This window comes from Protopterus annectens, chromosome 16.part0, assembly GCF_019279795.1.
Source record: "Protopterus annectens isolate FY-2018-M chromosome 16.part0, PAN1.0, whole genome shotgun sequence".
Taxonomy (NCBI): Eukaryota; Metazoa; Chordata; order Ceratodontiformes; family Protopteridae; genus Protopterus; species Protopterus annectens.
Genome location: NC_056750.1, coordinates 148644410 through 148656529, shown reverse-complemented (window position 1 = coordinate 148656529; position 12120 = coordinate 148644410). Strand labels below are relative to the sequence as shown.

At 31.9% G+C, this 12120-nt stretch overlaps 1 protein-coding gene across 2 annotated transcripts in view; it reads left to right on the top strand.

Annotated features, from left to right (window-relative positions):
• The window catches only part of LOC122791090 (pulmonary surfactant-associated protein A1-like), a 443204-nt gene that overhangs the window by 285639 nt on the left and 145445 nt on the right, over positions 1-12120 (top strand). The window lies entirely within an intron of this gene.

Sequence of the window (12120 nt, the reverse complement as noted above, 5' to 3'; positions counted from 1 at the left end):
TCATAATGTATTTAGTAATTAATAACAGAAAGCAGAAGGTATTTCTCTTCTGCAAAATTATCAATCCAAAGATTACAAAAAAGGTTGAAATTTTATAACAAGTATTATACTACTATAAAAATGATGTATCCCAAAATGCCTGTGATGCACAGACCAGCTGTAACACAGAATCTCAAATAATCTAGAAATTAAAGTTCACCTATAATAAATAACAACAAATGTCATGTGGTCAAAAGACAACCTTACACGGGATACCATGGTTATGACTGAAAAGAATCTAGTACTTTGGATAAGTTAATTTACCCAATTACTAAATAATTATCCAAAGACATAAGAAACAGATGATGCCATTTACACAAAGGGAAAGGTAGAAAGGGTGCTGACCTACTAAAGAGATTTTCATAGGTAACATTGTACTGATGCAGAGTGGATGATGGACCAAAGGCTATGTATGATGAAACTTTAATCCAGCTGGGTCCCTCTGTCTAGCCAATAGGTACAGGTCCTTTTCTCCCTCCTTAGTGTCCAACCTTTCATACAACTTGCCATACATCTTATCCTTACCATTGCCACCTCTCTTTTCACCATACACCTCATCTCCTTGTACTCAAGTCTACTTTCTTCATCTCTCTAACAATCCCACTTCTTCTTCATCAATCTCTTCCTCTGTATACTCTCCTGTACTTCCTCTTTCCACCACCAGGTCTCCTTGTCCTCGTTCCTCTGTCCAGATGTCACACCAAGCACCTTTCTTGCTGTCTCCCTTACCACCTCCGATATGGCTGCCCAGATATCTGGTAGCTCTTCACTGCCACCCAGTGTCTGTCTTAACTCTTCCCTGAACTCCACCTTACAGTTATCCTTTTTAACTTCCAACATTTAATTCTTGGCACTGCCCTCACTCTCCTCCTCTACTTCTTCTTGATTGCCAATGTTATCCTACAGACCACCATCCTATGCTGCCTAGCTACGCTTTTCCTTGTCACCACTTTGCAGTCTCCAATCTCCTTCAGACTAGCCCTTCTGCATAGGATATAATCCACCTGTGTGCATCTTCCTCCACCCTTGCACATCACCCTAAGCACTTCTCTCTTCATAAAATACATATTCACCACAGCCATGTCCATCCTTTTTGCAAAATCCACTACCATCTGACCTTCTGTATTCCTCTCCTTAACACCGTACCTACCTATCATCTCCTCATCCCCTCTATTTCTTTCACCAAGATGTCCATTGAATTCCACTCCAATCACCACTCTCTCACCCTTGGGTACACACTCCACTGGTCTACTTTATGTGCTCGAAGTCCGAGAATATCAAATACTATTTTCTCGACACGAGTACACCGAAAGCGCAAAACATCGAAAATGTAAAAGGAAATCTCCGTAGGTGGAGATTTCCATTTACTTCAATGTAGTGCGATCTCAGAGTTGGTATATTTAAGTAGCGGGAGGGCACAGCCCCTCATGTGGGGGGTGCAGGGGGTGCTTGCCCCCCTGCCTACACTAGTTTTAATTCTTTTTTTGTGTGTATTTATTTATTTTTTTTTGGAATTCGATTGTTTCATAGTTCGATGCATATGGTTCGATCCATATGCATTCGAGCTATGAAACTTTTGAGGTCCTAAAGTAGACCCCTCTCCACCACTTCATCCAACTCACTGCAAAATTTTTCTTTCTCATCCATCCCACACCCAAATCAAAATCCTATCACCCACAGTATAAATTGAAGAGTGAACAAATGGGGATGGATGAGAGATCCTTGTCTTGTGTGAGTAGGTCCACTGTGTGAGGTAAGTTGTAATGATTGCCCCTGGTTAAATGCAGAAGAAGGGGAAATAATGCTGTCTTGCTCAAAAGGGAGTAACCAACAAGGGTTTGGAACCATCCTGTTGAATCTTGAAGAGGACTTTTGGAATAAGCCCCATCTTTAACTGTGGAATTCTGTTGTTGCCACTTATGGGCAGTGTAGGTGCCTGCTTTTGTTTTTTTTTCAAAACAGGTTTATTGTTTTAACATATAAGAGAAATATCATAACAATTTTATACAAGTAATTAAAAATAGGTATTATTATAATATTCAACAAAACAACTAAAGTATTTACAAAGACATCCACTACAATTAGATCAATTAATTAAACTAAAATACTGTGCTATTGAAATTAGAATTTTTTTAACAAATTTTGTAAATTATCCCATACAATATAATATGATGTTTTTCTAGTTGTTCTCATTCTAATTGTGCTTATTTCCATATGGCACATTATATTCATAACATTTTTAAATTCATTGAATGAAGGAGGTGTATCTGAAATCCAATTTCTAGTTATTATTTTCCTGGCCACTGCTAGGATAGACCATAACAAGGGAAGCTTAATCTTTTAACACATTGAGGTACAGGTGTGTTGAATAATATAAGAGACTTAGAAATAATGAAATTATCTGTAAAAGAGCCTGCAAAAATTCATTAATTGACTTCCAGTATTCTTTCAACTTCATACAGTCATAAAACATATGAGCCCAGTCAGCATTAATTTCTACATTACATCTCTTACATAGATTATCTTTATTATTTATTTTATTCATCATCAAAGGTGTATAAAAAGATCTATGTAAAAATTTCCATGTATAAAGTCTCCAGACAATGGAAGATGTAGTTCTATAAGCAGATTCCAATATATATTGTTTATCTTGTTGAGTTGGTGGGTCCCCATTAATAGAGGTGAAATAATTTCAGTATGAATCTACACTGTAAAAAGTTTCTTGTCTGATAATTTTATGTATATATGAAAGTTTACCTTTATCAGAAACTTTATGCTGTAAATTTAATATCAAGTAATCAATCAGTTTTGGAATAGATTCTTTAACTGTTATAGACATTAGATCTATTCTATCAATGAGATGTTGTCTAAAGATCTGAACCTCTAACCAGCAAGTTTCTCTTAGATCAAATTCTTGTTTTAAGAAATCTAGATTTTTAACTTTATTATCAGATATCAGCTGATACCAGTACTTTAGATCATTATCTATAGCTAAATGAGCTCCTTCAGAAGTAGATGACATAAGCATACCCTGAGTAAACATTATAGGTAATACAATAAAATTCCATTCCCTATACTTAGGGTGCATGAATATAAAGTTACGATAACTAATAATAATATTTAATGGGTAACAAACCATATGTTTAGGTGTAATAGGTGAAGTACAAAATTCCTTTAGCAACCACAACATGGAGTTATTTACAATCATATTTTTATGTGTTAAGGAGATTTTCATGAAGTGCATACTAATTAGCTCCCAATAATCTTTCCATTTTGCGATATATGACTGATCTATTAATAAAGTAATAACTTTTATAATAGTAGAGATAATATATAAATTAAAGTCTGGAAAAGAAATACCCCCTTGAGACCAGCTATTAGTATGTTTCTTTAATGCAATCCTAGGTCTATTAGGTGCCCATAAGAAATTTAACATTAGTGTATTCAGTTTCTTGATAATTATTTTTGTAGGTGAAAGTATTATTGATTGTATTAAGTATAAAATCTTGGGGAATATTATCATTTTAATAATTGTAAGTCTCTCCTCCATAGTAAAAATCATATTATTCCAGGTATTAAAAATATTTTGTATATTAAGAAAACAGGTATTATAGTTATTATATATAATAGATTTAATATCTTTAGATAGTATTATACCTAAATAAGTTATCTGACCTGAATTGGGTACATATTTAGTAAAATCACTAATGAGAGTATTTTTTCATGTATATATAGGTAGTATTTTAGTTTTTTCTTCATTGAATATTAAACCAGAAATACTTTTAAAATTCATCATTTTATCAAATAAAGACTGCATAGAAGAATTAGATCATGCTGATGTAATTAGAACATCATCTGCAAAAAGTTGAATTTTGATGTTGTATTTTCGTCTATTTCAAAACCCTCTATGTCAGTACTGTTTCTAATCAAATTAGCCCAAGGCTCCATTACTAAAGTGAATAATAGTGGAGAAAGTGGACATCCTTGCTTTGTACCTTTAAGAATGGGTATTTTTGTGAAACATATGTTCCTACCTTAATATAAGCCAGCGTTCCTTTGTATAAATGCTCAATTAAATTTACAAATGCATCAGAGAAGTTTGTGCATTTCAGTAAGGTAAACAGATAGTCCCAACTTACTGAATCAAATGCTGAACCTATATCAAGACTAATAATTGTTAAATCTTTCTTTTTCCTATTTGCAAAATCAATTAATGTTAAAGTTCTTCTTATATTATCAAAAGTATTTCTATTTACAATGAAGCCCGTCTGATCTATATCTATAATGCCGGGATGATTGTCTTCAATCTATCAGCAAAAATACTCATAAACATTTTATAATCAACATTAAGTAATGAGATGGGTCGATATGAAGAACATCTAGTTGGATCTTTATTAGGTTTTAAAATTGGTGAAATAAATGTATATTGCCAAGATGGGGGTTATTAACTCAGTTTGGGCCAAAATAAAACCTTATGTATTAATGAATATGTAGTTTTAGAAAGGATTTTATATATCTCTGGTATAATACCATCATTACCCGGTGCTTTGTTTGATTTAAGCTTATTTATTTGTGTAATAACTTCTGTATATGAAATACTCTTGTCCAATAGTTTAATCTGTTGTTTATTAAGCTTTTTATTCATGTTTGTGGTTATAAACTCCTTTATTTTATCTTTAGGTTCCATGTTAATGTTATGGTTAATCTTGTGAAAGTGATTTCTAAATTCATCCAGTATTTCTGGTATACTAGAAACATTCTTCTTTTTCCTTAGAGAAAAGATTTCTTTGATATGGTTTTGTTTATTCAATCTTTTTGTTTTATTTTTAAGTCTATGTAAGTATTTGGAGCTTATTGAATAAGACAAAAACTTGTATTTCACTAAAGTTATTTTAACTTTATGAGTTAAAATTTCTTTGTATTTCTCATTTAGTTTGTTTATTTCTTCAATAACTTTCTTGTCCATAATATTTTCTTTATTATTATGTTTATAAGAGTCTAATTTACTTTGAATATCTAACAATTCCTTATCCCAAGATTTCCTTTTATTATTATACCATCTGATACTTTGTCCATATAGATATGATTTTAAGGCATCCCAAACATAGACAATGGAGACTTCAGGAGTATTATTTATGTCTAGAAAATGTTGTACTTCTGAAAGTATATATTCTTTATAGTCTTTTAGCTGAGTTAAGTATGCTGGTATCCTTTTGATCTGAACATTATGAGTATGAGTATTTTTTATCATGAATTCAAAAACAATTGAGTTATGATCAGATATAGGACATGAAATGATTTTGGAATTAATTAAATATGTTACCATCTGGCTAGAAATAAAGACCCTATCTATTTTTGAATAAGCTTTGTATCTGTTTGAAAAAAAGGTGTATGGTAATGATTTTGAATCTATCTGATTATTAATATCATTCAAATGATAAGAATTAGCAAAATCATTTAAATGTTTTGCATTAGATGTAATTCTTCTTTTCCTTATAGTGGTAGTATCACTTTCATGTAGTATACAATTAAAATCACCAGCTAAAATAATATCCCCTATAGAGAATGATATGATCTTATCAATATGATGTTTCACTGTATTAATACCAATTCCAGGTATCCAATATACATTAATTAAAGTGTAAGTCTTCCCATTAATTTGTATTGTAACCATACAAAACATTCCTTTGTCATCCTGAAAAGACTTAATGGTTTTAGGAATGGGCATACTTTTATTCCATAAAATAGCCACTCCTCTTTTTTCTGAGTGTGCTCTGAACTAACCAATACTGTATACTTATTAGTGGCTAGTTTATCAATATCTTTTTTCAAGAGATGGGTTTCTTGCAGGAAGACTAGATTGGCATTGTGTAAATTAATGTATCTTATTAGGCTTGCCCTTTTACACGGATTATTCAATCCATTAATGTTTAAAGAAATTCCTTTTAAAGATGTCATTTGGCATTTTTAAAACTCAAGAATCTTATGATCGAAATAACAAATAACAAGATAAATAATGTTACATCTCCTCTTTTAGGTGTACCTTTAAATATAGCTGTATTTATTAAATCTCTTATGGGATTTTGTATAGGATTCAATTTTGTTTGTAGTGACAATGAGTATACAAAATATATTGTGGATGTCAAAACTATATATATATAACAATGAACAAGTGAAAATAATGTAAGGATTAAACCTTGCATCCAGCCTGGAGTTGAAAACTCCAACTTAGAGTAGTATTTACTACTCAAGTTAACCCCCTACCCTAAGCAGCAGTACCTCAGCTACCACCTTATCAATTTTATACTAGTTATATTTAACTGAGGTTAACAGTTTTCAATTCAATTATCTATCAAGACAAAACTACACATTTGGTAAAACAGCATCATATAAACTAAAATAAACTTTTTTTTTTTAAAACTGTTCATACTACTATATAGATCTATGTAATATATAACACTTGTATTGAAATAGCATTCAAATAATCTTGATGTTAGAAATCAAGAGGAGAGAAAATTAGGTTCTAACATTCATTTAAATCAAAAACTTTGGCTAATATGATTCAGACATTACATATATTAAGATGCATCTATTTTCTGTCATGTGAATACTATTAACAGCTTCCAAAAAAAAATCTTGAATTGTTTGTATATGAGCATTTACTTAAACTCATTATTGTCAATAGAGTAAAATATTGTATTCATAAAATTATTATAAATCATATTGCATAGTTATGCAAATTCTCAAAACACTTGCATTATTAAAAAAGAAAGCCATCACACACATACACACAGACACACACACACATACATACACACACATACACACACACACACACACACACACACACACACACACACATATATATATATATATATATATATATATATATATATATATATATATATATATATATATATATATCTGATCTCACTGAGTTATGTCCTTGTTGAGCACTATCCTACTTGCTGTCCCTAGAATAAATCTGTCTGCTTTATAGAAAATAATGCACAGCAAACACATTTTAGTAACCAGATTTTACAATCATGCTAACCTACTGCTTTAAAATATATCACATGACATTTCTTCCAGAATAGAATTATAAAATTGTTTATGCTTGTCAATCAGATGAATTAAATGAATTATAATAAAGTATATGTTTGGAACAGAAGTTTTAACACAGATTATTATGCTGCTGTTAAGTAGATTTTCAAAAACATTTAAATAAATGTTTCATTTTCTATGCCTTCTAAAATAAGACATTTACTTACTACAAGAAACTACATCATTTAAACTCATTATAACTGACATTTTATGAATAGAGTATTTTTCCTGAATCTGTGGTATGTCAGTATGATAACTAGGTCAGAGGTTATACTAACTGCTTTCAGTTTCTCTGTGAGAATTCTGTGAGTTTAAGCTTTTGAAGTAGTTCATGGACACTGTGCGTGAGACAGCCCACATCCCAGATTGTCTCCCTTAACATTTTGGCGGGAAACTTATTAAAACTTGTGGCAAACATTCATTTTGTCAATAGAGTAAAATATTGTATTCATAGAAATTATTATAAATCATATTGGATAGTTATGCAGATTCTCAGAAACACTTGCATTATTATATAATAAAAAAAAAAAAAGCCATCACACTCACACACACACATACACATACATACACACACACACACACACACACACACACACACACACACATATATATATATATATATATATATATATATATATATATATATATGATCTCACTGAGTTGTGTCTTTGTTGAGCACTATCCTACTTGCTGTCCCTAGAATAAATCTGTCTGCTTTATACAAAATAATGCACAGCAAACACATTTTAGTAACCAGATTTTACAATCATGCTAACCTACTGCTTTAAAATATATCACATGACATTTCTTCCAGAATAGAGTTATAAGATTATTTATGCTTGTCAATCAGATGAATTAAATGAGTTATAGTAAAGTATATGTTTGGAACACAAATTTTTAACAGATTATTATGCTGCTGTTAAGTAGATTTTCAAAAACATTTAAATCAATGTTTCATTTTCTATGCCTTCTAAAATAAGACATTTACTTACTACAAGAAACTACATCATTTAGTCTCATTATAACTGGCATATTTTATGAATAGAGTATTTTTCCTGAATCTGTGGTGTGTCAGTGTGATAACTATGTCAAAGGTTATACTAACTGCTTTCAGTTTCTCTGTGAGAATTCTGTGAGTTGAATCTTTTGAAGTTGTTCATGGACACTGTGCATGAGACAGCCCACATCTCAGATTGTCTCTCTTAACATTTTGGCGGGAAACTTATTAAAAACTAGTGACAAACATTCATTTAGTAGTGTAAATGCATGTAAACATGACAAAACCTTCCCAATGTATTCCACAGACCATTACAGTCTCTTACTTCTTTTCAGAAAGAGAAACAAATTGAATCACAGCTTGCCATTAAATCTTCAGATATTTTGACTGGTTATGAAACAAAACATTATAACTGACATATTTTATGAAAATAGTATTTTCCTGAATCTGTGGTGTGTCAGTGTGATAACTATGTCAAAGGTTATACTAACTGCTTTCAGTTTCTCTGTGAGAATTCTGTGAGCTGAAGCTTCTGAAGTAACTCATGAACACTGTGCATGAGACAGCCCACATCTCAGATTGTCTCTCTTAACATTTTGGTGGGAAACTTATTAAAAACTAATGACAAACATTCATTTAGCAGTGTAAATGCATCTAAACATGACAAAACCTTCACAATGTATTCCACAGATCATTACAGCCTCTATGTAAGTGAAATTAAGCCCAAAATTACCAACAAGCAATAAAACTCAACATTCTTCTCCCAACTCAATTTTCATACAAATCCTATTATTCACTGTGCCCACACAATCAAAAGCATTTCTATATATTAATAAAGAAAAGAAAAAGAGAGTAGAAAATAAAAGGGAGTGTGGCAGAAATAAAAAAATGTAAGAGAAAGCTGTAAGAAGTATATACAATGGAATGTTACTTACTATTTATATTAATAGAGTTAAAAATAAAACATATTATTTACTCTTATTTAGTTCTGATTATTATTAGTTAAAGCATAACAGATTATTTACAAACAGGCATAAGCAGTATAATCAAGAAAGTATAATTAGAAATAGCATTTGAAGAACTTATAAAAACTTTTACAATGAATAAATATGTTATTATTCTATTAATGATATTTTCATTACTGTTCTCTCCCTGCCCTCCCCCACCCTTTACCCACTACATAATCTAAATAGAATGTCATTGTTTAAACAAAGAAAATAATAAATGGAGAAGGAAAAAAAGGTAAAGATAAAAAAATGTATCAAATTACTAACCTTACTTCTTTTCAGAAAGAGAAACAAATTGAATCACAGCTTGCCATTAAATCTTCAGGTATTTTGACTGGTTATGAAACAAAACATTTCTTTGCGCATAGAGAATAACTTTGATTAAATCTTTTCCAAAATATTTGTGGCTTTCTGGAAATGCAGGAACTATATTCAAAAAGATTAATAATGAACTAAAATGATGAGAGAAAAAAAAAACATATAACAAATCATTTTTTTTTAGTCTCTTCTTCTTCTCTGAAGTCTTCCACGAAGCTTCAGTTGCCAATCTCTTTAATGAAGAACTAGCCCATTCCATTTCTTCTATTTTATCCAAAATCCTTTTTCTTTGACAAACAGTAAAGCAGAGTCTAAATCATCGAAAACCTTAGGACCATCAGGAAGGAAGATTTTAAGCTTGGCAGGAAACAGAAGGTATGTTTTAAACTGTGCTTTTTTAAGCTCCCTTATTAGTGGCAGAAAAACTTTTCTTTTAGCTATTACCATGGAAGAATAGTCATTGTCAAAATGCACAGTTGTCTCATTAACCTTAACAGGAGCTTTAGCCCAAGCAGATTTAAGAACCATCTCTTTATCAAAAGATGATAGAAATCTAACTATAACTGATCTAGGATATTTTTTGTTAGAGTTAGTATTAGCTATAGATCTATGTGCTTTTTCGATACCAAAAGAGAATGCTTCTGGTAAGTCTAAAGTTTTAGGGAGCCAAGTTGTTAAAAAAGAAGTAATATTGTTACCTTCAATATTTTCTGGCAGTCCAAAAATCCTAATGTTATTGCGCCTAGATCTATTTTCCAGGTCATCCAGCTTTGTTTGTAAATGTGTATTTTGTTTCAGCAGAAACTCAATGTTGATTTCCTCTTCTTGGATTCTATTTTCCATGTCATTAACAGCTTCTTCTATGCCTGTCATCTGGTTCTTCTGTTGTTGCAGGTCTGTATGTAACAGGTCTGTTTGTTTTGTAGTTTTTTCTATGAAGGTGTCTATTTTAGTATCCATTTTATCAGTAAGTTGCTGGATTATAATTATCAGAGACTGAAGTTCTTTCTTGATGCTGGAGTCTTGAGAATTTGTCTTACTGGAACTCATTTCAGACTGATAAACTGACAGGAAAATTTCCACAGTGATTTCTGACAGGAATATTGTTAAGATTTCCTTTCTTTTTTAGATATAGTTCAAGAACTATATAAAACAAATGTATTTAGAAAGAAAATTACTTCAAAAATTAATTTTTTAAGTAATTAATTCCTGTCAGTGTAATGAAATTGGTGGAGCTGAAGAAATCTGCTGCTATCCTGTGTTCATCCTTCAGTGCTCTAGGTGCCTGCTTTTGTGACTACTGTTATGTCTTGTGAAAAATATGTTACAATCAGCTAGAGTGCATACTCCAGGGAGGACAGCTGCAATCCTTCATCCTCTTAGACCCCCCCACCCTTTTTATCCATTTCACTGTTGATACATTTTGCTTAACACATCTATTTTATATTAAGGTATTTAGACCCTCTCAATGGAGTCATTGCCTTGAGTCCCTACCCCTCAATGCTTATTCTTCAGTAACTAAACAAACAAAAGCGTAAACTCTCAAACTGCTTTTATTTTTAGCTACATAGTGTGCAGCTTATAAAGAGCAAAGAGGAGTACAAATGTAAAAGAGAATAAAAACTGCCATTGCGGACTAGTAAGCAGCATACAATTTCTACCTCTGGTGTACTTTTACTGATTGCTTTTCTTAGAGAAACTTTCCAGTCTTTTAACAGGGTGTAAGCCTGCTCTGTTCACCCTTGCTGTGCTTGGGCACACTCCACTCCCCTACCCTAACCCCATTCCCACCCACCCCCACTTTCATTTAATTTATACTCTACCCATATACAAAACCCAACCCACCTCATCCAATTACCCTATACCTGTTCCCTGACCTCACACAGCGCCTCCCTTTTCCCTTTACACTGCATCTAATCAGATTAATTCTATTTCTTACAACTCTAACTTATACCATGGCTATACTCTATCTCCTATCCCCTTTACTTTACTTCCTCATTTCACTCACCTTTTACCAATCACAACTACACCACTTCCAACCTCCAACTACTATTTCACTCTCCATTCAATAAAATTAATCATACTACACATGCTCTATCTCACCGTCTCTATTCAACATCTCCCCTACCCATCTTCACAAACACAAAGTCTTAGCACACACTCCCTTACCACTTTACTTTATTATTTATTTTATTTTATTTTACATTTGTTAACCGGGGGTGTCTGACTGAGCCGAAAAGGCCCTTTTTCAGCAGAGACCCGGGGAGAAAAGCTCCACAAAGAAAAATTACATACACATTTAGTTATTTAGACATGATCAGTATACACACAAATTACAAGAGACATGTTTTTACAGTGGTATGCGGCACATAAACAGTTACAGTGAGAGAAACAAACAAAAACATATTAATTTTAAAAATAAAGGTAATTAATAGATTTGTAGTGTACAGCTGAAATTTGGAACATAGGTAGAATACATACATAGTACACAGGTACAGTACATACATTGTAGATTAGCCAGAGTTTGTGAGTAAGACTGAAAACTATTATCAAGTGCTCTAGATATAGTATGTACATGTTATCCATTTTCACTAGCCTGGAGAGCAATCATAGCACTGCCAACTTTGCTTGAGATGTTGCCTGATGAGATCCTTA